This window comes from Onychostoma macrolepis, chromosome 03 (assembly GCF_012432095.1).
Source record: "Onychostoma macrolepis isolate SWU-2019 chromosome 03, ASM1243209v1, whole genome shotgun sequence".
Lineage (NCBI taxonomy): Eukaryota > Metazoa > Chordata > Actinopteri > Cypriniformes > Cyprinidae > Onychostoma > Onychostoma macrolepis.
In genome coordinates this window covers 22,267,590-22,294,298 of record NC_081157.1, presented here as the reverse complement: position 1 = coordinate 22,294,298, position 26,709 = coordinate 22,267,590, and the positions used below count along the sequence as shown (strand labels likewise).

At 39.5% G+C, this 26,709-nt stretch overlaps 1 pseudogene; it reads right to left on the bottom strand.

Annotated features, from left to right (window-relative positions):
• Positions 1–23,352, bottom strand: part of LOC131536296 (uncharacterized) — a 41,806-nt pseudogene extending 18,454 nt beyond the window's left edge.
• Positions 23,353–26,709: the final 3,357 nt, after the last annotated feature.

Below are 26,709 nucleotides of genomic sequence, written 5' to 3'. Positions count from 1 at the left end.
ACCTGGCAAAGACTGAGCTTCTTGTCCTCCCTGCCACTCCGACTCTACAGCATGACTTCACGATCCAGTTAGGTTCATCAACAATAACCCCATCAACTTCGGTCAGAAATCTTGGTGTAATCTTTGATGATCAGCTGACCTTCAAAGACCACATTACAAAACTGCTCGATCTTGCAGGTTTGCACTATATAACATCAGAAAGATCAGGCCCTTTCTGACAGAGCATGCTGCACAACTTCTTGTCCAGGCCCTTGTCATTTCTAGGCTGGACTATTGCAATGCTCTTCTGGCTGGACTTCCGTCTAATACAGTCAAACCTCTACAAATGATTCAGAATGCAGCGGCACGACTGGTCTTCAACGAGCCCAAAAGAGCCCATGTTACACCTCTCTTTATCTCCCTGCACTGGCTACCAATCACGGCTCGCATCAAGTTCAAGACACTGATGCTTGCATATAGAACAACCACTGGCTCAGCACCCGTTTACTTGCACTCTCTATTAACAAACTACATCCCTCCAGAAATCTGAGATCTGCTAGTGAGCGGCCTCGTGATACCATCACAGAGGCGCAAAATCACTCTCTAGATCATTCTCATTCACCATTCCTGGCTGGTGGAACGATCTTCCCACCTCTATCCGGAATGCTGGATCCCTGTCAATCTTCAAGCAACAACTGAAAACTCATCTCTTTCGACAGCACTTGACTTCATCCTAAACTTAAAAAAAAAAAAATTATCTTTACTTATTCCTTCCTTTGGTAGTTTGTATTTATTTGAACAATGCCTGAGACTTGGTGTTGCAAGCACTTCGTATGTCTGATTGCCTCTTCAAGATTAATCGCTCTATGTATTCCCCAATTGTAAGTCGCTTTGGATAAAAGCGTCTGCTAAATGACTAAATGTAAATGTAAATGTACATTCCAAGTATAATACACATTAGTAAAAGGATCTATTTTAATTTTAATTTGTCTATATACACTTTGGGCGGCCACGGTACATTAGAAAAGTAGCCCAAAAAACAGCAACTCACTGCTCTGTAATTTTTCCCGCAACTGTATTTTTAAAATAGCCCACTTGTGCCGCTGCCCTGGCAACACTGGTGCTGTACCCTCATCACACAATGATAGACGACCTTCTGTGCTGCGATGACGGGAAGGAGTTGGGGTTAAACTTTATCAAACGATTAATTTGCATTAAAAAAATATTAACACGTTAAAATTTTTTGATTAATTGCATGCGTTAACGTTGACACCCCTAATTTATATGCGAGACACTATGATCCAAAAGCGCAACTTTTGTTTGAAAAAGTTTCATTTCTTCGTTTAATATAAGCGACATTGTCTTTATTCTTGCTGTGTTTTCATTAAAAATAAATAAATAAGTAAAACAATGAACCACAAGCATTTGTTTTAAAAGAGGGAAAATAGCTTAATTATTTGTGTTCCCTGATAGCACACGTACATCTCGGAGACGACTATTTGACGTCTGCATTTACATCTGCAAGACGTATTTTTTAGGGTGTTTGCTCATCTGCAATACGTCTATAGGACGTCTCCTTTTAGATGTCAAATAGATTAGATGATATTATTAGATGTCTGTAAGATGTTTATGATTTAAAATGTATGTAAAACTGACATCTGAAAGACGTCTGTCAGACATTTGTAGACAACAGATGCTTTCCAGATCAAGAGATCTGTAACAGACATCTTGCAGACGTACGTGTGCTATCTAGGTTACAAACGATATCCGTCTTATTCATTTTGTTAATAAAAGTTAGATGTTTAATATAGGCCTATGCGAATTTGCCATTGTACTATTTTATGGCTGATGTGTTTTAATTAATAGGCTATAATGAACCACAAACAATCGTTTTAAAGAAAGGGGAAATCCAAAAGTTTATTTATTTGTGTTATTATGCGGGTAAAACATATTTCCCTTATTCATATTGTTAATAAAAGTTCAAAGTTTAATAGGCTATAAGTGAATTTGTCATTGTACTGTTTTGTTGTATAGCCTTTATTATTATTGTTTTCATTAAATAATATTATATTAATAATATTATTATAATTAATAATAATAATAATAATGAGCCAAACTAAGTATTCGTTTGAAGGGGAAAATCCAAAAACATTTTATTTATTTGTTACATCGCGGATGTGTCTTTATTTGTTCTGTTAATAAAAGTTTTATGTTTAATATAAGCTACTTGTAACAGGGCTGACGAGACGTGAGACGTACGGATCCATATGCAGACTTTATTAGGCAGAGACGTGGTCGTACAGGCAGGGTCAAACAATGGCAAACAGGTATAATATGGACGAGACAAAGAGTAAACAGAGACAAGCGTGGGTCGACGATCAGCGTACAGAATCCAAAGGGGCGAGACAGGAGAGGTAATCCAAAACGTAGCGATAGTCCAGGCAGGGGAAAACACAATCCAACAAAGGCAAGGCAAGGCAAGGGAAACTAACGGGGCTCTGTAGGGCAGCGATAATGCGTACAATACTCGGCAACGAGGGAGAGAATGTCCAGGGTTGAAATAGTGTGTGTGATCAGTGGTGCTGTGTGATCAGGTGTGCGTGTGATTAGTGCAATGAGTGATTGGTGACAGCTGTGTGCGTGTGATTGGTGAGATGGCTGATGGGAAATGCAGTCCATGTGATGTGTGGTGTGAAAGTCAATATGATGAGCGAGTGACCTCTGGTGGTGAACGAACGGAAGTGCAGACCAGATTCGTGACAGAGCCCCCCCCCAAAGAGCGGCTTCCAGACGCTCCACACAGTCTATAATCAGGAGGGAGGTGGAGCGGAGGCGGAACAGGGGGAGGGATGGAGGGCCAGGTCCTTGTGGTAGCGGAGTGATCTGGGACCGAGGTAGAGCCGGCAGAGCAGGAAGCCAGGGCAGAGTGGATGGAACTGGAGCCCACCAGGGCGGAGCAGGCGGGACTGGAGCCCACCAGGGCGGAGCAGGCGGGACTGATGGAGCACGAACCCACCTGGGCGGACCAGACGGGACCTGAGCCCACCAGGGCGGACCAGACGGGACCTGAGCCCACCAGGGCGGACCAGACGGGACCTGAGCCCACCAGGGCGGACCAGACGGGACAGAAGAACTCCACGGCGGTGCAGAAGACCACCAGAGCCAGATAGTGGACCACCACAGCGGAGCAGGTGGAACAGAAGACCACCAGAGCGAAGCAGATGGACCCGAAGACCACCACGGTGGAGCAGATGGCGCGGGAGCCCACCACGAAGGATCAGGAACCCACAGCAGAGTCTGGGAACTAGGGAGAACGGAGACACAAGGAGAAGACAGAACATGCACAGACACAAGGACTGGGGTAGAGAACACACAAAGTTCATAGTTAGTTCTTATAGCAGTGATAGAACAGAACGAGAGCTCATTGACGGCCTCCATAGCCGTGACAGGACACAACGAGAGTTCTTTGACGGCCTCTATAGCCGTGACAGGACAGAACGAGAGTTCTTTGACGGCCTCCATAGCCGTGACAGGACAGAACGAGAGTTCATTGACGACCTCCATAGCCGTGACAGGACAGCACGAGAGTTCCTTGACTGATACCGCTGACACCTCTGGAGGTTCTGCGGCGGTTGCCGCCACCTCTGGAGGTTCTACAGTGGTAAACACAGGACACAGGGAGAGTTCAGTAATGGTCTCTTTGACCGTAACACAACAGAATGGGAGTTCATTGCTGGGCGCCACCACCATACGAGGAGCTGAAGTGAGCACCGCCGCGTCGGGAGGTTCTGCAGCATGTACCACCACTTCTGGAGAAACCGCAGCGGGCACCATCACTTCAGGGAACACAGCAGTGAGCGACAATACCTCAGGAGGTTCTGTGGTGGTGTATGCAGCCCAAACACACCAAAATGCGATCCCCATCAGGGGAAGCGTTTCAGACAGGGGAATCAGTTCAGGAACAGGAGGGCTAGAGTGATTGGGTTTGGGGATACCAGCTGTGCGTGCAGACACCAGCGGTGAATCCCTCACACTGGATATCAGACTGGGATAATGAAAGACTGACCTTGATGATCTGGGTGTGTCAGCCTGGACGTGACCCGACTCTGGAAGGTCAGTGGAGGCCTGCTGCGGTGACTCTGGACGGTCAGCGGAGACGGGACGTGACTCTGGACGAGCAACTGTGATGTGACTTGACTTTAGGAGATCCGCTGTGACGTGCTGCTGTGACTCTGGACGAGCAGCTGTGACGTGCTGCTGTGACTCTGGACGAGCAGCTGTGACGTGCTGCTGTGACTCTGGACGAGCAGCTGTGACGTGCTGCTGTGACTCTGGACGAGCAGCTGTGACGTGCTGCTGTGACGCTGGACGAGCAGCTGAGACGTAACTCGGTTGATGACAACCAACTGTGACTTGACTGGGCTCCTTAACAGCAACTGTGACATGACTGGGCTCCTTAACAGCAACTTGACTTAGCTCATGAAGATCAGCTCTGACTTGGCTTGACTCATGAAGATTAGCTTTGACTTGACCTGATTCGTGACGATCAACAGTGACTTGACTTGTGAAGATCAGCTGTGATCTGTCTCGACTTGTGAAGATTAGCCTTGACTTGACTTGATTCGTGAAGAGAAGCTGTGACTTGGCCTGATTCGTGACGATCAACGGTGACTTGACTTAGCCCATGAAGATCAGCTTTGACTTTGCTTGACTCATGAAGATCAGCTGTGTCTTGGCTTGACTCATGAAGATCAGCTGTGTCTTGGCTTGACTCATGAAGATCAGCTGTGTCTTGGCTTGACTCATGAAGATCAGCTGTGTCTTGGCTTGACTCATGAAGATCAGCGGTGTCTTGGCTTGACTCATGAAGATCAGCTGTGTCTTGGCTTGACTCATGAAGATCAGCTGTGTCTTGGCTTGACTCATGAAGATCAGCTGTGTCTTGGCTTGATACATGAAAATCAGCTTTTACTTGGCTTGACTCGTGAATGGCAGCAATGACATGAAGGGGTGAATTTGTGGCCGCCATTTTGTGAGTCTGCTCCAGTGTGGCTGCTATCCAACGAGAGAGTGCGGTGTTGCGTTCCTCCGCGACACCCACAGTGAAAGCTGAACCAACAGACCACAGAACATAATCCAAGAAACTACTCAATGATGAACGTGGACCCTCATGAATTACTTCTGTTCTTAAAGGCTGATTAAGGCCATCACAGAAGAAGTCTATCAACATGCTGTCTGGTAATTCCGAGCCATTCGCCAAAGCCAAATACTCCACAATGTAACCCTCAAGTGATCGGGTGCCCTGCTTGAGGGCTAGCAACAAGATCGCTGTGTCCATACCTGGCCATGATCCACTTGAACAGCCGCTGTATCCTTGTGTGGCCGAGTATTCTGTAACAGGGCTGACGAGACGTGAGACGTACGGATCCATATGCAGACTTTATTAGGCAGAGACGTGGTCGTACAGGCAGGGTCAAACAATGGCAAACAGGTATAATATGGACGAGACAAAGAGTAAACAGAGACAAGCTTGGGTCGACGATCAGCGTACAGAATCCAAAGGGGCGAGACAGGAGAGGTAATCCAAAACGTGGCGATAGTCCAGGCAGGGGAAAACACAATCCAACAAAGGCAAGGCAAGGGAAACTAACGGGGCTCTGTAGGGCAGCGATAATGCGTACAATACTGCAACGAGGGAGAGAATGTCCAGGGTTGAAATAGTGTGTGTGATCAGTGATGCTGTGTGATCAGGTGTGCGTGTGATTAGTGCAATGAGTGATTGGTGACAGCTGTGTGCGTGTGATTGGTGAGATGGCTGATGGGAAATGCAGTCCATGTGATGTGTGGTGTGAAAGTCAATATGATGAGCGAGTGACCTCTGGTGGTGAACGAACGGAAGTGCAGACCAGATTCGTGACACTACTTTGTCATTGTAGTAGCCTATTGCTGATGTTGTGTGTGGTATTCTTTTGTTTCTCTCTCTCATTAAGAGTAATACTGAATCAACTTTAAGCATTAATTTTGTTCCAAGAGTAGGAAAGATCTAACGTTAAAGATCAAAATGAGCGCTGCAGATGTGAGAACACAAGATGCTGCTGAGGTAAATAGCTATTAGCGTCTAGATGCTCTCGATCTTTCTCTGTATCGTTAATTCTTGATTTGGGTACGGCACAGACATGTTACAGGTAATAATATGATTAAAAAGTTATGGCAACAAACTACTTCCTAAGTCAGTTTAAGTTGAAACGACTTTCACAATCAAGTTTGATTCAACTTAATTCATGTTTTACTGTTGCTTGTAATTGTAGGCTTAGGCTTCTTTTTCTATTAATTTTAATGAATATACAAATTAATAAAATGAGTTTTATTTATTTTTTGTTACAAAATTTTCATTTATTTATTTTTAACACCGCACCCCCAGCACCCCCAATTTTTCTTGGGCTACACTCCAGGGGGTGCTGCAGCACCCTACTTCCTGCGGTAATGCTTGCAGCCAGTGTTTGAAGAGAGGCGCCACATCAATACATTCCGGTTTTGATGTGGTTTTTCCACTGATGTGGAAGAGAGAGCGCTCAGTGCACAGAACAGACATTAGCTGAGCCCAGCAACTACAGAAAGTTAGAGATGGTGGATAAAAACAAAAGAGGAAAACGTTTGCGGAACAAAAGAAGGCTTACGTGTCTACACCAGACGCTGCGCTGCAACAGCTAAAGTCTGTCTACACCGGACACGACAAAGCGACCGTTGAAAATCATTTGAAACTTGTGTCAATGTCATAAATAGAACGCAGCAGCAGTTTACTGTCGGGGATTTGTCGTGTCCCGCATCCAGTGTAGACTGAATCACTGATTATAATGAGTTCTATACACTGATCAGTGGTTCTATAGTATTTTGTTGCACCACGCCGCTCACGTCCGGGGTAGACACGGTGTTACGATAAGGCAAGAAGTAGGGCCCGTGTAAACTCAATGAGTGGGAAGGCCTGCGATCGGACACCGAGGTTGTTTTGTTTCTTCTCAATAGGTGAGTAAAATTGGTTTTGCTTTGTTTCACAGAACTAACCGTACGTATGTGTGGGGCGGAGATATCAAAATAGGGGCGTGTTTATTTTGGTGATTTCAAATGTCAACATTGGCTACCAGAAAACACTTACCCAACCTTTTAGGTGCGGAGTTTATGTGTGTGTGTGTGTGTGTGTTTACCAATCTGTATTGAAACACTGAGGAATTGAAAGCTTCTTGTTCAGACATGTTACTGGAGTCACGCCATTGTTGACTGTTTCTTAACACGCAAAAGGTACAAATCCATTCCCTACAAGCAAACACACACATATACAGGATGAATATACAGCACGCTTGCTGATTTTCTGATTTAATGATTTCTATTCTGTTTGTCTCTCTCACCCAGGTGAGTCTCCATGTACTGCTGGTAGGTGACAGTGTGAATGAAAAGCTCGTGGACACCCGTCACAACACACAAGATCTCCCTCAGAGCGACACACGTAACACTCGTCATCATTGTTCTGGGCCATCTAGGCAGAGACGTGGTCGTACAGGCAGGGTCAAACAATGGCAAACAGGTATAATATGGACGAGACAAAGAGTAAACAGAGACAAGCTTGGGTCGACGATCAGCGTACAGAATCCAAAGGGGCGAGACAGGAGAGGTAATCCAAAACGTAGCGATAGTCCAGGCAGGGGAAAACACAATCCAACAAAGGCAAGGCAAGGGAAACTAACGGGGCTCTGTAGGGCAGCGATAATGCGTACAATACTCGGCAACGAGGGAGAGAATGTCCAGGGTTGAAATAGTGTGTGTGATCAGTGGTGCTGTGTGATCAGGTGTGCGTGTGATTAGTGCAATGAGTGATTGGTGACAGCTGTGTGCGTGTGATTGGTGAGATGGCTGATGGGAAATGCAGTCCATGTGATGTGTGGTGTGAAAGTCAATATGATGAGCGAGTGACCTCTGGTGGTGAACGAACGGAAGTGCAGACCAGATTCGTGACACTACTTTGTCATTGTAGTAGCCTATTGCTGATGTTGTGTGTGGTATTCTTTTTGTTTCTCTCTCTCATTAAGAGTAATACTGAATCAACTTTAAGCATTAATTTTGTTCCAAGAGTAGGAAAGATCTAACGTTAAAGATCAAAATGAGCGCTGCAGATGTGAGAACACAAGATGCTGCTGAGGTAAATAGCTATTAGCGTCTAGATGCTCTCGATCTTTCTCTGTATCGTTAATTCTTGATTTGGGTACGGCACAGACATGTTACAGGTAATAATATGATTAAAAAGTTATGGCAACAAACTACTTCCTAAGTCAGTTTAAGTTGAAACGACTTTCACAATCAAGTTTGATTCAACTTAATTCATGTTTTACTGTTGCTTGTAATTGTAGGCTTAGGCTTCTTTTTTCTATTAATTTTAATGAATATACAAATTAATAAAATGAGTTTTATTTATTTTTTGTTACAAAATTTTCATTTATTTATTTTTAACACCGCACCCCCAGCACCCCCAATTTTTCTTGGGCTACACTCCAGGGGGTGCTGCAGCACCCCTACTTCCTGCGGTAATGCTTGCAGCCAGTGTTTGAAGAGAGGCGTCACATCAATACATTCCCGGTTTTGATGTGGTTTTTCCACTTGATGTGGAAGAGAGAGCGCTCAGTGCACAGAACAGACATTAGCTGAGCCCAGCAACTACAGAAAGTTAGAGATGGTGGATAAAAACAAAAGAGGAAAACGTTTGCGGAACAAAAGAAGGCTTACGTGTCTACACCAGACGCTGCGCTGCAACAGCTAAAGTCTGTCTACACCGGACACGACAAAGCGACCGTTGAAAATCATTTGAAACTTGTGTCAATGTCATAAATAGAACGCAGCAGCAGTTTACTGTCGGGGATTTGTCGTGTCCCGCATCCAGTGTAGACTGAATCACTGATTATAATGAGTTCTATACACTGATCAGTGGTTCTATAGTATTTTGTTGCACCACGCCGCTCACGTCCGGGGTAGACACGGTGTTACGATAAGGCAAGAAGTAGGGCCCGTGTAAACTCAATGAGTGGGAAGGCCTGCGATCGGACACCGAGGTTGTTTTGTTTCTTCTCAATAGGTGAGTAAAATTGGTTTTGCTTTGTTTCACAGAACTAACCGTACGTATGTGTGGGGCGGAGATATCAAAATAGGGGCGTGTTTATTTTGGTGATTTCAAATGTCAACATTGGCTACCAGAAAACACTTACCCAACCTTTTAGGTGCGGAGTTTATGTGTGTGTGTGTGTGTGTGTTTACCAATCTGTATTGAAACACTGAGGAATTGAAAGCTTCTTGTTCAGACATGTTACTGGAGTCACGCCATTGTTGACTGTTTCTTAACACGCAAAAGGTACAAATCCATTCCCTACAAGCAAACACACACATATACAGGATGAATATACAGCACGCTTGCTGATTTTCTGATTTAATGATTTCTATTCTGTTTGTCTCTCTCACCCAGGTGAGTCTCCATGTACTGCTGGTAGGTGACAGTGTGAATGAAAAGCTCGTGGACACCCGTCACAACACACAAGATCTCCCTCAGAGCGACACACGTAACACTCGTCATCATTGTTCTGGGCCATCTAGTCAGAGGACGACATGACATAACATTATCATCATCACAGAAATAAGCTCAAATGCATTTTGCTCTTCTATATTACAATCTTGTTTTGATATATGGGTTCCACAAAATCAGTGCCTTTTGAGTGCCTAAGAAATAATCAAACATAGATTTAATATAACAACGAATAAATTTGCAATTTAAAAATATAAGGATACTATGTATTCTTTCATCAATATCACATTAAAAAAAGTAAATTAAATATTATTTTAAATAATTTAAATAGCATTTATTCTGATAAGGGTAAGGATTTTGGCCTTTCACTCACTATGATTTTGAATTTTTCAGCAGGACTTTTATTTTGCAAAATTAAGGCAAAATGATATAAAAACCACATTTCCGTATTGTTTTAAATATACAGGTGCATCTCAATAAATTAGAATGTCGTGGAAAAGTTCATTTATTTCAGTAATTCAACTCAAATTGTGAAACTCGTGTATTAAATAAATTCAGTGCACACAGACTGAAGTAGTTTAAGTCTTTGGTTCTTTTAATTGTGATGATTTTGGCTCACATTTAACAAAAACCCACCAATTCACTATCTCAACAAATTAGAATACTTCATAAGACCAATAAAAAAAAAAAAAATTATTTAATACACGAGTTTCACAATTTGAGTTGAATTACTGAAATAAATGAACTTTTCCACGACATTCTAATTTACTGAGATGCACCTGTTGTCAAGTTGTTAAGCAATGCTTTTGGCACAAGTATGCTTTTTTTTTCTATAAAATATTAATAATTTTACTGAATTTTTAAATCATTCCCCTGATTTCATGACAGCCCTGTTACCCTCATCAAAAAAAAAAAAACCTTGTAAAATAATGTACATTCAAGTGACATCACTTCTAGGAGGTTACATCATCTCTCAACTAGGATTACTATACTTAAAACACAAGCATGTTTATCTCTCACTTCTATAATGCTCTATTTTTGATGATTTATGAGGCTTGACTGAGGGGGGCCATCATGCAGTGTCAATGCTGTTAATTTAATAAAAACTGTAAAAAGTATATTTGATACAGCCTTCCAGGTTTTTCCATTCTAACTTTAACTATATTTTATTTTGGAAAAAGCCCTTTTTTAAAGTTTCTTTTGTAAGTATAGGTGCCGGTCATATAATTAGAATATCATCAAAAAGTTGAATTATTTCACTAATTCCGTTCAAAAAGTGAAACTTGTATATTATATTCATTCATTACACACAGACTGATATATTTCAAATGTTTATTTCTTTTAATTTTGATGATTATAACTGACAACTAAGGAAAATCCCAAATTCAGTATCTCAGAACATTAGAATATTACTTAAGACCAGGGACGATTCTAGGATTTTCATGTTAGGGGCTCAGCCCCCAATGAGGGTATAATAATAAAAAATAAATAAATATTTACAAAAAAATTGATTGAAAATTTGTACAAAAAATTCTAGAAACGTTCTACATAAATTCATTTCAAACAATAAAAATTATTTTTTTAAATTAATACAAAACACACACACACACAATGTTTCAATCTCTGTCAATCACTCTGATATGCAATTAAAATGAGTGCACATGGCTGAGTGCTGTCGGTCACTGTCTTTAATCATTTCTATGCATAACTGTATGGTAGTTAATGCCACATGCACTGTAATATTATGTTCTATATTGAAAGCTAAATTTTCAAATGAAAATAGCAATAACGTGATCGTTTTATAAAGTCATCATATGTGTTAAGGGCTTTCGCTGAAGGAAACAGCTGTGGTGTGATGAGTGGTGAATGCAGCGAAAACTTTACAGTAGATTGGAAACCGATTGCTCTCCCATGACTTTTTGTAAACTGTATTTATGACAAAGAACTGCATAGATGTAGATATTATAACAATCTATCGATAAACACACACCTTGTCCTCTCCTCTGCGCCACCGCAGTCTGTGGATTGAAGAACGCGCAGAAAGATGGGGAGGAGCCGAAGTCTGCTGCCGTTTTCATTTGAAATTTAAAGGGGAAGAATCGCAAGATTTTTAGGGGGGCTGAGCAGAAATTTAGGGGTGCTAAAGCCCCCCTAAAAATGGCCTAGCGACGCCCATGCTTAAGACCAATACAAAGAAAGGATTTTTAGAAATCTTGGCCAACTGAAAAGTATGAAAATGAAAAGTATGAGCATGTACAGCACTTAATACTTAGTTGGGGCTCCTTTTGCCTGAATTACTGCAGCAATGCGGCGTGGCATGGAGTCGATCAGTCTGTGGCACTGCTCAGGTGTTATGAGAGCCCAGGTTGCTCTGATAGTGGCCTTCAGCTCATCTGCATTGTTGGGTCTGGTGTCTCTCATCTTCCTCTTGACAATACCCCATAGATTCTCTATGGGGTTCAGGTCAGGCGAGTTTGCTGGCCAATCAAGCACAGTAACACTATGGTCTTTGAACCAGCTTTTGGTACCTTTGGCAGTGTGGGGAGGTGCCAAGTCCTGCTGGAAAATGAAATCAGCATCTCCATAAAGCTTGTCAGCAGAAGGAAGCATGAAGTGCTCTAAAATTTCCTGGTAGATGGCTGCGTTGACTGTGGACTTCAGAAAACACAGTGGACCAACACCAGCAGATGACATGGCAGCCCAAATCATCACTGACTGTGGAAACTTCACACTGGACTTCAAGCAACATGGATTCTGTGCCTCTCCACTCTTCCTCCAGACTCTGGGACCTTGATTTCCAAATGAAATGCAAAATTTACTTTCATCTGAAAAGAGGACTTTGGACCACTGAGCAACAGTCCAGTTCTTTTTCTCCACAGCCCAGGTAAGATGCTTCTGACGTTGTCTCTGGTTCAGAAGTGGCTTGGAAGCCCTTTTCCTGAAGACGTCTGAGCGTGGTGACTCTTGATGCACTGACTCCAGCTTCAGTCCACTCCTTGTGAAGCTCTCACAAGTGTTTGAATCAGCTTTGCTTGACTGTATTCTCAAGCTTGCAGTCATCCCTGTTGCTTGTGCACCTTTTCCTACCCAAATTTTTCCTTCCAGTCAATTTTGCATTTAATATGCTTTGATACAGCACTCTGTAAACAGCCACACCTTTCAGTAATGACCCTCTGTGACTTACCCTCTTTGTGGAGGGCGTCTTCTGGATCATTACCAAGTCAGCAGTCTTCTCCATTATTGTTGTTTCAAAGAACAAGAGATACCCGGAATTTATATTGTAGGGATGGTCATGAATTGAAACTCAAATGTAAATATTCAAATTTTCTGAGATACTGAATCTGGGATTTTCCTTAGTTGTCAGTTATAATTATCAAAATTAAAAGAAATAAACATTTGAAATATATCAGTTTGTGTGAATGAATATAATATACAAGTTTCACTTATTGAATGGAATTAGTGAAATAAATCAACTTTTTGATGATATTCTAATTATATGACCAGCACTTATATGACTTGTGGCCATCTTCGAAAATTAGGATGTTCTTGGTCATCTGAATGACAAATATAAAAATATTTTTAAAAATCCAAAATTTTAAACAATCCCAGTGAAAAGAGGGACTAAAATGCTGTGCATATACAGTCCTGGCCAAAAATATTAGCACCCTTGGTAAATATGATCAAAGGAGGCTGTGAAAATTAATCTGCATTGTTAATCCTTTTGATCTTTTATTTAAAAAATTCACAAAAATCTAACCTTTCACTGGATAATAAGAATTTAAAATGGAGAGAAATATCATTATGAAATAAATGTTTTTCTCTAATACACATTGGCCACAATTAACGGCACCCTTTTATTCAATACTTTTTGAAACCTCCATTTGCCAGTTTAACAGCTCTAAATGTTCTCCTATAATGCCTGATGAGGTTAGAGACACCTGACAAGAGATCAGAGACCATTCCTTCATCCAGAATCACTCCAGACCCTTTAGATTCCCAGCTCCATGTTGGTGCTTCTTCTCTTCAGTTCACCCCACTCATTTTCTATAGGGTTCAGGTCAGAGGACTGGAATGGCCAGCAGAAGCTTGGTTTTGTGCTCAGTGACCCATTTTTGTGTTGTTTTTGAGTTTTGTGTTTGGATTATTGTGCGGTTGGAAGATCCAAACATGGCCCATTATAAGATTTCTAACAAAGTCAGTCACTTATTGATTTTTTTATCTGTTGGTATTTGATAGAATCCATGATGCCATGTGTCTAAACAAGATGTCCAGGACCTCCAGCAGAAATATAGGCCCACAACATCAAAAATACAGCAGTATATTTCATTGTACACATGGGGTACTTTTTATCCCTGTGTTCACCAAACCCATCTTGAGTGTTTGCTGCTAAAAAGCTCATTTTTTAAGTTTCATCTGACCATAGAAGCCAGTCCCATTTGAAGTTCCAGTCGTGTCTGAATATGCTGGAGTTTGTTTTTGGATGAGCGAGGAGAATTTTTCTTGAAACCCTCCTGAACAACATGTGGTGATGTAGGTGCTGTTTGACAATTTCTTTTTTTTTAAGGTTTTCTGAGACTCAACCATTAACTTAAATTCTCCAGCTGTGGTCATTGAAGAGTCTTTAGCCACTCAAACTCTCCTTCTCACCGTGCATTAGGACAATATTGACACACGTCCTCTTCCAGGCAGTTTCGTAACATTTTATGTTGATTGGAAATTCTTAATTATTGCCCTGATGGTGGAAATGGGAATTTTCACTGCTCTAGCTCTTTTCTTAAAGCCACTTCACTAATTTGTGAAGCTCAATTATCCTTTGCTGCACATCAGAAATATATTCTTTTGGTTTTTCTCATTGTGATGGAAGATTAAGGGAATTTGGGCTTTGTTTTCCCTCCTATTTATATTTCTGTGAAACAGGAAGCCATGGCTGGATAATTTCATGTTCATAATCACCCTGGAGTGCTCAAAATTGTGAATATGAATGGAGATATTTTACTCATAAGAATTTCTAGTGGTGCCAATAATTGTGTCCAACATGTATTTGAGAAAAATATGTCATAATGATATTTCCCCCCATTTTAAATTCTTATTATCCAATAAAAGGTTAGATTTTTGTGAATTGTTTAAATAAAAGATCAAAAGGATTAACAATGCAGATTAATTTTCACAGCCTTCTTTGATCATATTTACCAAGGGTGCCAATATTTTTGGCCATGACTGTATGTGAAAACTATCACATAGTTCTAATTTAACTATAGTATCTAGTAAGGCTGCCCTCGACTAAGGATTTTTCTGGTCGACTAGGTTACACTTTATTTTGATAGTCCACTTTAGATATTGTACTAACTATAAGTAATTTTGCAACATGTCAGTTAATTCTCATTCATTTGTAACTGTCTACTAACTCTCAGAGTAGACTGTTAGATTAGGTTTAGGGTTAGTAGAATAAGTTGACATATACTTGCAAAGATTCTTATAGTCAGTTGTGGATCCATCAAAATAAGTTGTTAAAAGATATTAAGCAGGCAGTCTACTAATACTCTAATGACTGCTAGTTGACATGTAGTTAATTCCCCCCACATTAAAATAATGAATAGGAGTTGCTTTTGTGCATATGGTAATGAAATTGCAAAGAATTTGTTTAACTGTCATAAAACTAATATCACAATTCAAAAAAATAACAACTAGGCTAAAATACGCTAAGTTTTCTTTAAGTAGAAATGTAAAATTAAAAAAATAAATAAAGAGTATAAAAATAAACAAACAAAAAAGAAATGTTATATAAAATGTTTAGTGATTTTCACAGCTTTATTCTATGAAAATTATTTAATGATTTACACATTAATGTAAACATTTAAAAGAATGTTAATACTTTAAGTTAATATCAAATTATTTTTACGATGACTGCTTATGATTAAATATGTCAGATAGAGATGTTTCTCACCACGTCTTGCTCTAGAGTGCTGCATTTCACACATTCACACAGAAGGGAATGGATGCGCAGGATTTCTTTCTAGAAATTACAAACAAACAAACAATAAATAAACAAACAAACAAATACTCATGCTTTTTGTAGGCACTCTCCCATTTGTTACCTTGAGTAAAAAGTTGAGTGTTTTTCCATGGCACAGTATATCTTTCTTCCAGTGTCCATCAGTGAGAGTCAGTTCCTGCTTTACAAATTCCTCTAGAGTGAACCATCTTTCCTCTGTACGTATACACTTCCCACGACTCCCTGCAACACAATATACACATAAACACTTCCACTCAAACCTTCGACACAGACAAAACAAACAGTTCCGCACACAAATCCGTGCAATAACGTACCTGACGCAAACCTGTCTTTGTACAGAGTCCCAGTAAGTGAAACACAGGTGACTGGTAAAGAGGGAGCCTGGAAAACAGACAGACCTGCCATGTCTTCTTCCTCCTCCTCTTCCTCAACTCTCCCTCTAAACTCTGTTCCTCCTCCTCTCCCTCCCTGCTCTTGGAAATCTTCAGGATCACTTTCCTCCATCGATCCAGAGCTTGTTTCTAAATATCGAGGAATAAAACACATTCAGACAGACAGCAGAGAGCGTGTGAATGAGCGAGGATGATCGTTACTCACCTTTACTGGAGCTCTCAGACGAGCTGACCGGAAACAGCTCATTCATGTTCTGCAGGAAGGAACAAAGTCACTTAATGAATATCCAATGAAAAACAGAGGAAAATCAATACCTGACATTGCACATAGAGAGACAACATACTTTTTGGACACATGTTCTCTTTCTTCTCTCCATCGGTGGACACTGAAGATGATCCTCCTGAAAAAATTTGAAAGAAAGTGATACACATGTATATGAGGGGTCTGCTGTACTTAATGTAACTGTATATTTATTTACCTCATATGCTGTAATTAAAGCGTTGATACAAAAATATGTGTTGTACTTCTGTTGCTTTGTATTAGAAGCACATTCCTGCTATAAGCTGTAAGTTGCTAGAGTTGTACAATCAAACAGTTTTTTCAAACAAGAAAAAAGGTGCAAGTTCTCTTTCAAAAGGTTTCTTTCTATTTTTATGTTCATAAATAGATATTGTACATTAGGGATGCACAAAAAAAATGAAATATTGACCAATAAATACAACAACCAATAATTATTTATATCTTAAAGTACATAAATTATATATATGTAATAAGTAATATTACAACCCGAATTCCGGAAATGGGACATTAAAAATGAAAACTAAAAGATTTTCAAATCACATGAGCCAATGTTTTATTCACAATAGACCACAGAGAACATAACAAATGTTTAAACTGAGAAATTTTACGCTTTTATCCACTAAATGAGATCATTTCAAATTTGATACCTGCTACAGGTCTCAAAAAAGTTGGCACGGGGGCAACAAAGGGCTGAAAAAGCAAGCAATTTTGAAAAGATTCAGCTGGAAGAACATCTAGCAACTAATTAAGTTAATTGACATCAGGTCTGTAACATGATTAGCTATAAAAGACATCTCTTAGAGAGGCAGAGTCTCTCAGAAGTAAAGATGGGCAGAGACTCTCCAATCTGTGAAAGAGTGCGTAAAAAGATTGTGGAATACTTTAAAAGCAACGTTCCTCAACATCAAATTGCAAAGGCTTTGCAAATCTCATGATCTACAGTGCATAACATCAAAAGATTCAAAGAAACTGGAGAAATTTCTGTGCGTAAGGGACAAGGCCGAAGACCTTTGTTGGATGCCCGTGGTCTTCGGGCCCTCAGACGACACTGCATCACTCAACTGCATGATTCTGTCATTGACATTACTAAATGGGCCCAGGAATACTTCCAGAAACCACTGTCGGTAAACACAATCCACCGTGCCATCTGCAGATGCCAACTAAAACTCTATCATGCAAAAAGGAAGCCATATGTGAACATGGTCCAGAAGCGCTGTCGTGTCCTGTGGGCCAAGGCTCATTTAAAATGGACTGTTTCAAATTGGAAAAGTGTTCTATGGTCAGATGAGTCCAAATTTGACATTCTTGTTGGAAATCACGGACGCTGTGTCCTCCGGGCTAAAGAGGAGGGAGACCTTCCAGCATGTTATCAACATTCAAGTATGGGGGTGCATAAGTGCATACTGCATACGGTATAGGCAGATTGCATGTTTTGGAAGGCACAATGAATACTGAAAGATATATAAAGGTTTTAGAGCAACATATGCTCCCCTCCAGACGACGTGTACTTCAGCAGGATAATGCAAAACCACATACTGCAGCTATTACAACAGCATGGCTTCATAGTAGAAGAGTCCAGGTGCTGAATCTGGACAATATTTGGCGCATCATTAAACGAAAAATATGTCAAAGACGACCATGAACTCTTCAGCAGCTGGAAACCTATATCAGGCAAGAATGGAACTAAATTCCAACACCAAAACTCCAGAAACTCATAACCTTGATGCCCAGACGTTTTCAAACTGTTTTGAAAAGAAGAGGAGATGCTACACCATGGTAAACATGCCCCTGTCCCAACTATTTTGAGACCTGTAGCAGGCATCAAATTTGAAATGAGCTCATTTTGTTCATAAAATTTTAAAATGTCTCAGTTTAAACATTTGTTATGTTATTTGTAATAAAATATTGGCTCATGTGATTTGAAATTCATTTATCGCAGAACGTCTTTACGATCACATCAAACCAGAGACGTTTCAGATGCGCGCGAGTCAAACATGCACGGAAACCGGCGCGTGCTGTAGCCTGTATCAGTTCATATCAAAGCGTGAATTAACTACGTGCATGCAGTGTCGTGGTCAGTTAAGGCATGAAGTTACCAAAAAGGCGATTAAAGCTGCCTTAAAACTGTGCGTGCATGTAATATGTTATATATGAGTTACATTAAGAACATGTCTCTGAAATGGTTTTCAAAACTGTCCTGGAGCATCCCAGCACTGTCTCCCTCATCTAACACACCCGATTCAACTCGTCAGCTCATTAGTATAGACTGGGTCAGAAAAGGTAGAGTTGAAAGAAAATACCTACCTGGTCTCATGGCATTACATACCTGGGTGCACTTTTTAGCGTGACATGAAATACGTTCCAATAACTACATATCACTGCAGTTTCCAAAATAAATGAACACTTTCACACAAATTTACAGAGTTGCGATTAATAAAGCGTAATTTTCGCACAATTACTTGAAGAATATCATGCTATGACTTCAAAATAATATTAATATGCTGGGAGATTTGAAAACTGATGCTTTTTAACATTAGCATCGCACACATCCAGCTTCATATCTATGGGTTTTCATAGATGACAAGTTTGTTCGGTAGCTCACGGAGTGAGACGGTCCTCACTGCAGAACACAAGATCCAGGGGGTGTGGTTGGAACTAGATCCAACTCCTCCCACCTTACATTTACCTAAACCTACCTGTCTCCACCCCCTGATCCCTAAACATACCCATCCCCACCCCTAAACCTACCAATCTCCACCCCCTGGATGTGGATCCAACCCCACCCCCTGGATCTTTGTTCTGCAGTGAGGGGCTACTGCATGGACGGACTTAGGAGACGACAAGCATCGGTTCGAATCCCGTGTAACTACGGTTCGACAAAGCAGTTCAAATCTGCGTAAAAGGAAGTTCAAATGGCACAGTTGCATCAGCTAATATGTTTTTATATCAGTTTTGCATTTGTTAACACTATCGGGTAGGTTTAGGGTTGGATTTGGTGTAGGGCATATTTCCAACACGATAGAGCATTAACCTTTAGCGACAGTCCCCGGATATTTGAATTCTGAACCGCCGCAATACGTATCTGAAGCAACGTGCCAGGGTTGACATACTGAACCTGTGTTTTAGCGCCACTCAGTGGACATTTCTATTTGAAACTGCGGCGAAACGTGCAGCAAGGTACATAAAACGGTGTCGCACAAAAAGTGCGCAGAGGTATGTATGCGTGTCAGATCCGCGTCATGTTCAGTAGCGGCAGCTCTTAAAGAAATAGCAGCCAAAACAACCTAATAACCAGCTGCTGTGATGTCTGTTCATCAAGAATAAATAAAAAAAAAATGAGAAAATCAATAAGTATTTATTTGCATTTATTTTAGGATTTAGTGTTTGATAACTTTATTCAATTTCTATATATTTCTGCTGAGGGGCACAGATAGCTAAATATGACATTTATTATGATGGGTTTATATGAAGATTGTTTTAAGTTCACTTAAATTAGAAATTATTTTTAAAGTCTAATAAATGTTAAAATTGATAGCTCCTAATTATAATGTAATGTTTATTGACTATAGTCAATGGTTAAATATTAAGGTAAAATCTTTCACAGGGAAATCAGTATTATTGGTATCAGTGATACTGGCCTTCAGTCATAAAAAAATATGTTTGTACATTAATTTGAAGATTGAATGTGAAATTATTGCAATATAAAAGTATATTTAAAAACTTTAATGTTAGGTGCGATTAATCGTGATTCATTTCAGAAAAATGTGCGTTTTGTTTTTTTTAATTGATTGACAGCACTAATATATATAAGTAATATTATATACACATTTTAATTTGCGAAACCTTTTAACAAAAATCCCAAGAATCCCAGCAATCTGTAAGTGCTTGCATTATTTACATCTATGAGTTTCTTAAGCGGTGTGTTTCTGCAGCGGATGCTGAGTTTCCAGTTTTTGCACTTTTCCTTCCCCGCAAACTTCTCAAAAGCAGTTGGGGTGAACCAGCATCCTTTGGACAAAATACACTTCTCCCCTACAGGAGACAAGGATAGGACGCATTTAGACCAAAAAATCCACCCCACCAAACTGTAATAAAACTAAGAGAAATGATAGTAAAAACTCAATGATGGTGAACCTTCGGGCAGTTTGTCCCGATAGAGAGTGCCTTCTTTATCCCCACAGGTTACAGGCAGCTGAGTTTTATAAATAGGCCATGTCCAAATCTCCTGCTTGTCACCTTTCTTCACAGGAGATGCTGAGAAAGAGAGAGAAGACGACACAGATCAGGAGAGAGTGAAAATACAGGAATAGGACATCAGGCACCAGGAAACAGAGTGCAATTTTGTAGTAGTGATACTATTATAGTTTTTATGAATATTTTAAATTAATCTTTTTATTATTTTTTATTTTTATTTTAATTTGAGTAATTTTGTTGTGTGCTTTGTCAGTTTCATCTGTACAATTTCATTTTTGGACAAACTCCCTCTTAATTTTATTTAAGTTTCAGTTATTTTAGTACATCAATAACTAGATGAAAATAAGAAAATAAGTTACCTCTGCAACTATCTGAAATAAAAAAATAAAAAAAATTTTTTTTTATATTTTGTATTTTAGTTAAGGTTTACTTTATTGCAAGCAACAAAAATGTTTTTATGGTTTTAGTTTTAGTGTTATTTAAGCCTGAAGAGAACTTGAATCTGCTGTAGTTCAGAGACTCACAGAATGAAGTTTTTGGCTGGTTTCCTCCGCTTGGGTGTGGAAGTAGAGGAAGGACCAGGATCATCACTATCCTCACTACTTCTGCCATCTTTACTTCTCTTTCTTTTGTAGCTCTCCTCCTTCCCTTTCTCTGGCTTTCCTTCACTCTCCTCCTCAGTCAGTGTCTCAACATCCGGAGGTTTCTCATAGAGTTTGAAAGTGCCTGGGACAAAGAAAGGAATAAAAAGATACAGTATATGAATGCATTTTTGATCTATCATAGTATAGTTGCTGATGAATGAAAACCACTGACCATCCAGCAGACTGTTTCTGAGGATGCGTAGCGTTGGGTACAGCTGCAGGATATGATCTTCAAACACACAGCGCCAGAACTGATGCATGTACTGAGGTCTATTTTTCTCCAACCAGTCCAGAACCTCATAGAAGCCCTTCTCCTTCTGCTCACGAGAACGCATCTTTTTCACATTCTGACAAAAACAGAGAGAAAGACATAAAGGAAGATGCAACTATGATCAGACGTATCATGCTTAAATTTGAAAAACAATGAACTGACACACTACTTTTCTAAAACGTATAGTGGAGGTACCATGGTAAAGTGATGGTATCTAATGGTAATACCATGATGGTAAGATCAGTAAGATTTTTTTTGAAAGAAATTAACACTGTAATTTATAGTAACAAAAAATCAGTTTGAAATAAATGCTGTTTCTTGAGAAGCAAATCAGCATATTTGAATGATTTCTGAAGGATCATGTAACACTGAAGACTAGGGCTGGGTTTTGACACAATTTCACAATTCGCTTTGATTCTGATTCACAAGCTTGCGTTTTGATTCGATTCAATTTCCAATTTGACTCAATATCAATTATTTTGGACATATATAAGGTACAGTACATGCCAAATTTTCTTAAGGAGAAAAATCTCTCAACTTAATGCTGTAAAATATACATGAGAGTCAGTTGGTACTACATTACTATAATATTGAAGGTTAAAATGAACTGATTTGTATACAAATGCTTAAATTACACTCAGTGATGTTTTTATAATAACAGTTACAATTACATAATTATATTTCTACTCCAATTAGTTTTTTGAAATATAAACATTTAAATGGTGGCTGTCATACAAACTTGATGGATTTATTCAAACATAAATTAAAGAATGAAGAACACTAAAAAAAAAAAAAAAAAAAAGATAATGAATATGTTATATGGTGCATATATTTAGTAAAATGTTCCTCTCTAGAGTTCATTTTTCTAGCTGACCGAGTTTACAGTCACCGAATAGGCCTATGTATTTTTCTGAGGTAAATGTGATGTTATGTGACATATTGTTTGCGAGCTATAATGTCTTTGCGCAGTTGAAACACTGATTGAGCAATTACACGAGACAGGATACAGATTTGGGTAAGTTGTACTCTTTCTTTTAACATACCTTTGAACGTTTATTCATGCTTGTTTCGTGCTAAAACTTGTATTAAAAGCAGAACAGATGATCAGTTCACATGCGCTTCGTGCTGCCGTTCTCTGTAGCGATCTGACACTCCACATTAAACTGCACCAAAACAGCATTTATTGTTTGAATACTGTAATAAAATAGACAAAATTTGAGACTTTGTTTCATATAAAAAGTTAAAAAAACCCAAAGCATATTGTGATTTATTGGATGGGAGGTGCACTACAATGTTCCGTTCATTAACAGAAAAGTTTCCTGAGATGTAAGAATACATATTGTTTCATAAAAATGAGAATCGATGAAAATCGAGAAATCAATCTGTTTTTGTTTTTTTTTTTACCCCGCCTTATTGAATACTGGAGTAATGATGCTGAAAATTCAGCTTTACTATTACAATGGGAAAGTCGTGGCCTAATGGTTAGCGAGTCAGACTAGTAACCCAAAGGTTGTGAGTTTGAGTCTCAGGTTTGGCAGGAATTGTAGGTGGGGGGAGTAAATGTACAGCACTCTCTTCCACCTTCAATACCATGACTGAGATGAGACCCTTCAGCAAGGCACTGAACCCCCAACTGTGCCGCAGCATAAATGGCTGCCCACTTGTGTGTCTGTGGTCATGTGGCCCACTTGTGTGTCTACTTTGGATGGGTTAAATGCAAAGCACAAATTCCAAGTACGGGTAACCATACTTGGCCACATGTCATGTCATGTCACTTTCACAAAATAAATTGCATTTTTAAAAATATACTTTTTAAATTGTAATAATGTAATACTTATGTAATAATAGGGCACAATATTGTTTTTACTTTTTGATCAAATAGGCCTAAATGCAGGCTTCTACCTCAAAAAGTTTCTCTGGCACCAGATCGTGGTCGCGCAGGTTTCCGGTGGAAGAAAAACAGCAACTCTTCATTCGTTAGAAAGTCAAACGGGTCCATTTGACCGCTGACTCTAAAGTGCGATCTATAGTGCGACATGAAATCATTTTAGCGACTTTACAACAGCACGTGGATTAATACAATGCAACATATACAGTTCTGTTTTAAATACATTATTATAAAGCAATGTCTCACACCTGTACCAAGTGAATAGGCCAAATGTTATGTGGGTCATTCCTGTTATACAGTGACTCTATGATTTTTACTCATATTTTCTCTAAAATGAGTCACATAGGCCAAAGTCAGAATATACACCTAGGGTGGCTTGAGGTAAATCATGTGGTAATTTTCATTTTTGGGGAAACTATCCCTTTAATAATCACATTTATGCTTCTGTTGAAGTGTTTTAATGCTGCATTCACGTGCTATTTGAATTATCATAAATACGCGAATGCAGCATAATTCAATAAACGTTAAGTGTTTATGAGAGTTCACAATCAATAACACAACCCATTAGTACATTATAAAGTTATTCTTTTAAATTCTGAAGATTTTCTATTGCAAAAGATTATTTGTACAATGTCCTGGTATAGGAGAGTGTCATCGTGATTGATTGTGATAAGGAACCACATAGCAATTTTTTGTGAAATCTGGAAAAAAAAAATTATATATATATATTAATTTCATTCTTATAGGCTATAGTTTACACTCATTCACTTTACACATCCAGGCCTCCGTAAATGTTTCATGTTCAAAAATAAAATTTGAAAACATCTGAAAAATTATTTAAAATCATGTCGCTGAATAAATTAATGTGGCTGACTCCCAGCAGCTGCGAAACGCAGGAGTGAAGGAACTGCAGCCTCCACTCCGCCATGTTGCCAGATCTAGTTATTATAAGCGTCGCTGGGCTGGTTTAAATACTTAATGTAACAGCATTAATAAAGTAATTAGGGCATTAATAAAGTGGGAAGATGAAGGTTGAGGTTAGAGATTCTGTATCCTATTTGCAAAATACAAGATATAAACTTATTTTGGTGCATTTTTCACAGGAAAACAGGAATTCGGAGGCTGCATCAGGTGTATCCCTCACTGCCACAGATAACCCACAATTGACCTATCGGTAAGCCCCTCCCCTCGAACGCAGACTAGCCATTCGAGTATCAGCTGCACGGGGAGCAGAACTCGGACATCTTTAGGTTTCAGCGCCATAGAGAAACATTGGAAGATCCGAAGCTCACATCGGTTTTATGGGGTTTATGCTTCAAAAATGGAAAAACGATGTGCCTGGGGTACTTGTAATACTGATTCCAGGTAACCTGAGAGGATGGGCAATATAATTTTATTACTTTTCCTGAATCCAACAAAACAGAGCAAAATGTCCCTAATAAGTATTCACCCCAATACAAATTAAGACAAAAACGTTCATTTTCTGGTTGTCATACACTCATTAAGTTACAGTTTTCATCTGCTCAAGCAGAACGTTAATGTTATCTTGTGCTTTAGCAAGGTATCTCTGACTAAAACTAGCTAACGTTAAAGTTAGTGAGTCCATGCTAACGTACAAACATACAGAGCGGACTGTTCTCGCGTCTTGTACAGTGTAGGTCAAAAACACATAAAAGAAGGTCTACATTTCAGTGCCTCTCCATATTAAACTGGTTAAATGTAGCTACATTAATTTAATCGTAGCCTGCGATACATGAACAGTGTTGATCCGCAATCGTGATGACCGACCGTAACATGAGACTTCTCCCGCTTGCATTGTGATCTGTAAACCCTCCATCGAGTTACCCACCGTATTTATTTTTAAATATGTTATAAATCCCTCCATGGAATATTTAATTCCCATTTGGTGGCCTTCTGTGTCAAAAATTGTGCAAAAACATCGTGGGACAAGGTTTTCACACTGCAGCTGTCACTGAAAGACAGTGAGCAACTCTGTTTGTTTGTCTGATTGAGCAACAGTAACTAAGCGGGGCGGGCAAATGTACACACAAGCGCAGATGTGGTGTTTACAACTTACCTTAAATCGCCTCCGGTAAAAACGGATAAACTTTGTTTTTAATATCCTCCTCCTTTTTTCTCTAACAGATATCTGTTGTACGTACGCTGCAGCTCCTCAGACACTGAACAAAATAAAACAAGTAAACATTTTCAGTTTCAGCATTTTATTTTATTTTTTTCAAATTACTTTCCAAATTTAGAAATAATTTTCCTTCATTTAAGTAGTGTGAGATCTCAACGATGCTCTAAATGTGTTGGTATAGCAACGTGATACTTCCTGTTACCTTTTCCTCTGAAGGCCGTCTCGTTTAATTATAGGTTGAGGACACTTCATATACCCATCCTGCAGAGCAGCCTTCTAAATGAGACACAGCTACAGTATATGTTCATCAAGTAGTTTCACTTCAAATGCGCAAAATCCCAGCCTCAACCCATTCAGAAGTACCAGTACTTACATAGAAACCTATACATAATAGCCAGAAAGAAATACTAATTTTAAAGAAAAACGTCAGATGTAGCTACTCAGAGGCTTTTGCATCTGAACTCTTCATATATTCCTAATAGTTAAGCATGCCACTATTATGGTGGAATGCTAAAAACATGAAAAACATATGTTTTTAACATATGTACCTTTTTTCCCCACAAAAAAAAAGCAAGCCAAAATTTTACTCGATACCAGGAATGACATATTGGCCAAATGTTATGTATAGATGTTTTGCTTGCATTAAGCGCAATATGCATATTTGACTCTTGCCTACCTGACTCTTGCTGAGCTACCTGGAAGAATTTGTATATTTCTGTTCTTGACACGAGTAGAGAGTTGTTTCCAAATCTCTCGCCTGTATCTGACAACCTGGTTAGAAAAGTGAGAAGAATGGGGAAGTGGTGTAGAAAAGACCAATGCTAACCTGTTACAGGGTTGGATTGCTGCCGACTGGATCTTTCGAATGGTTTCTTTCAAAACAGTTACAAACAGTGGTTGTGGCTAGAAGGGATACAGCAGCAGCCGGAAACGAACAATAAATTGCATTTTCTACCTATTAGATTGTGTTTTATTAACATCTACACCAACCTTAAACCACTTGGGTTGCAACCCCTTGCAATAAAGCAAAAACAGTAATTATTGTTGTTATTACAAACAGCAGGGCGAGTAATTTCATGTGTTCCAGTTTTGTTACACAGATGCGAATGCTCAAATTAAGTTTAACTTCCTGACTGAAGAGGTTTTATTGAAATGTATTAACCCTCTACCATATGGCAACATACACTTTGTGTTCATTTCCTTGCCACTGTGTCTTTAAGAGAACATTCTCGTTTTTTTTTGTTGGAAAGAGAAGACCTTTGTTTAGCCAATGATGTGCTTTGGTTAAGTCACGTGACATGCAGTTTTTTTCTGTGGAGCATTCTGAT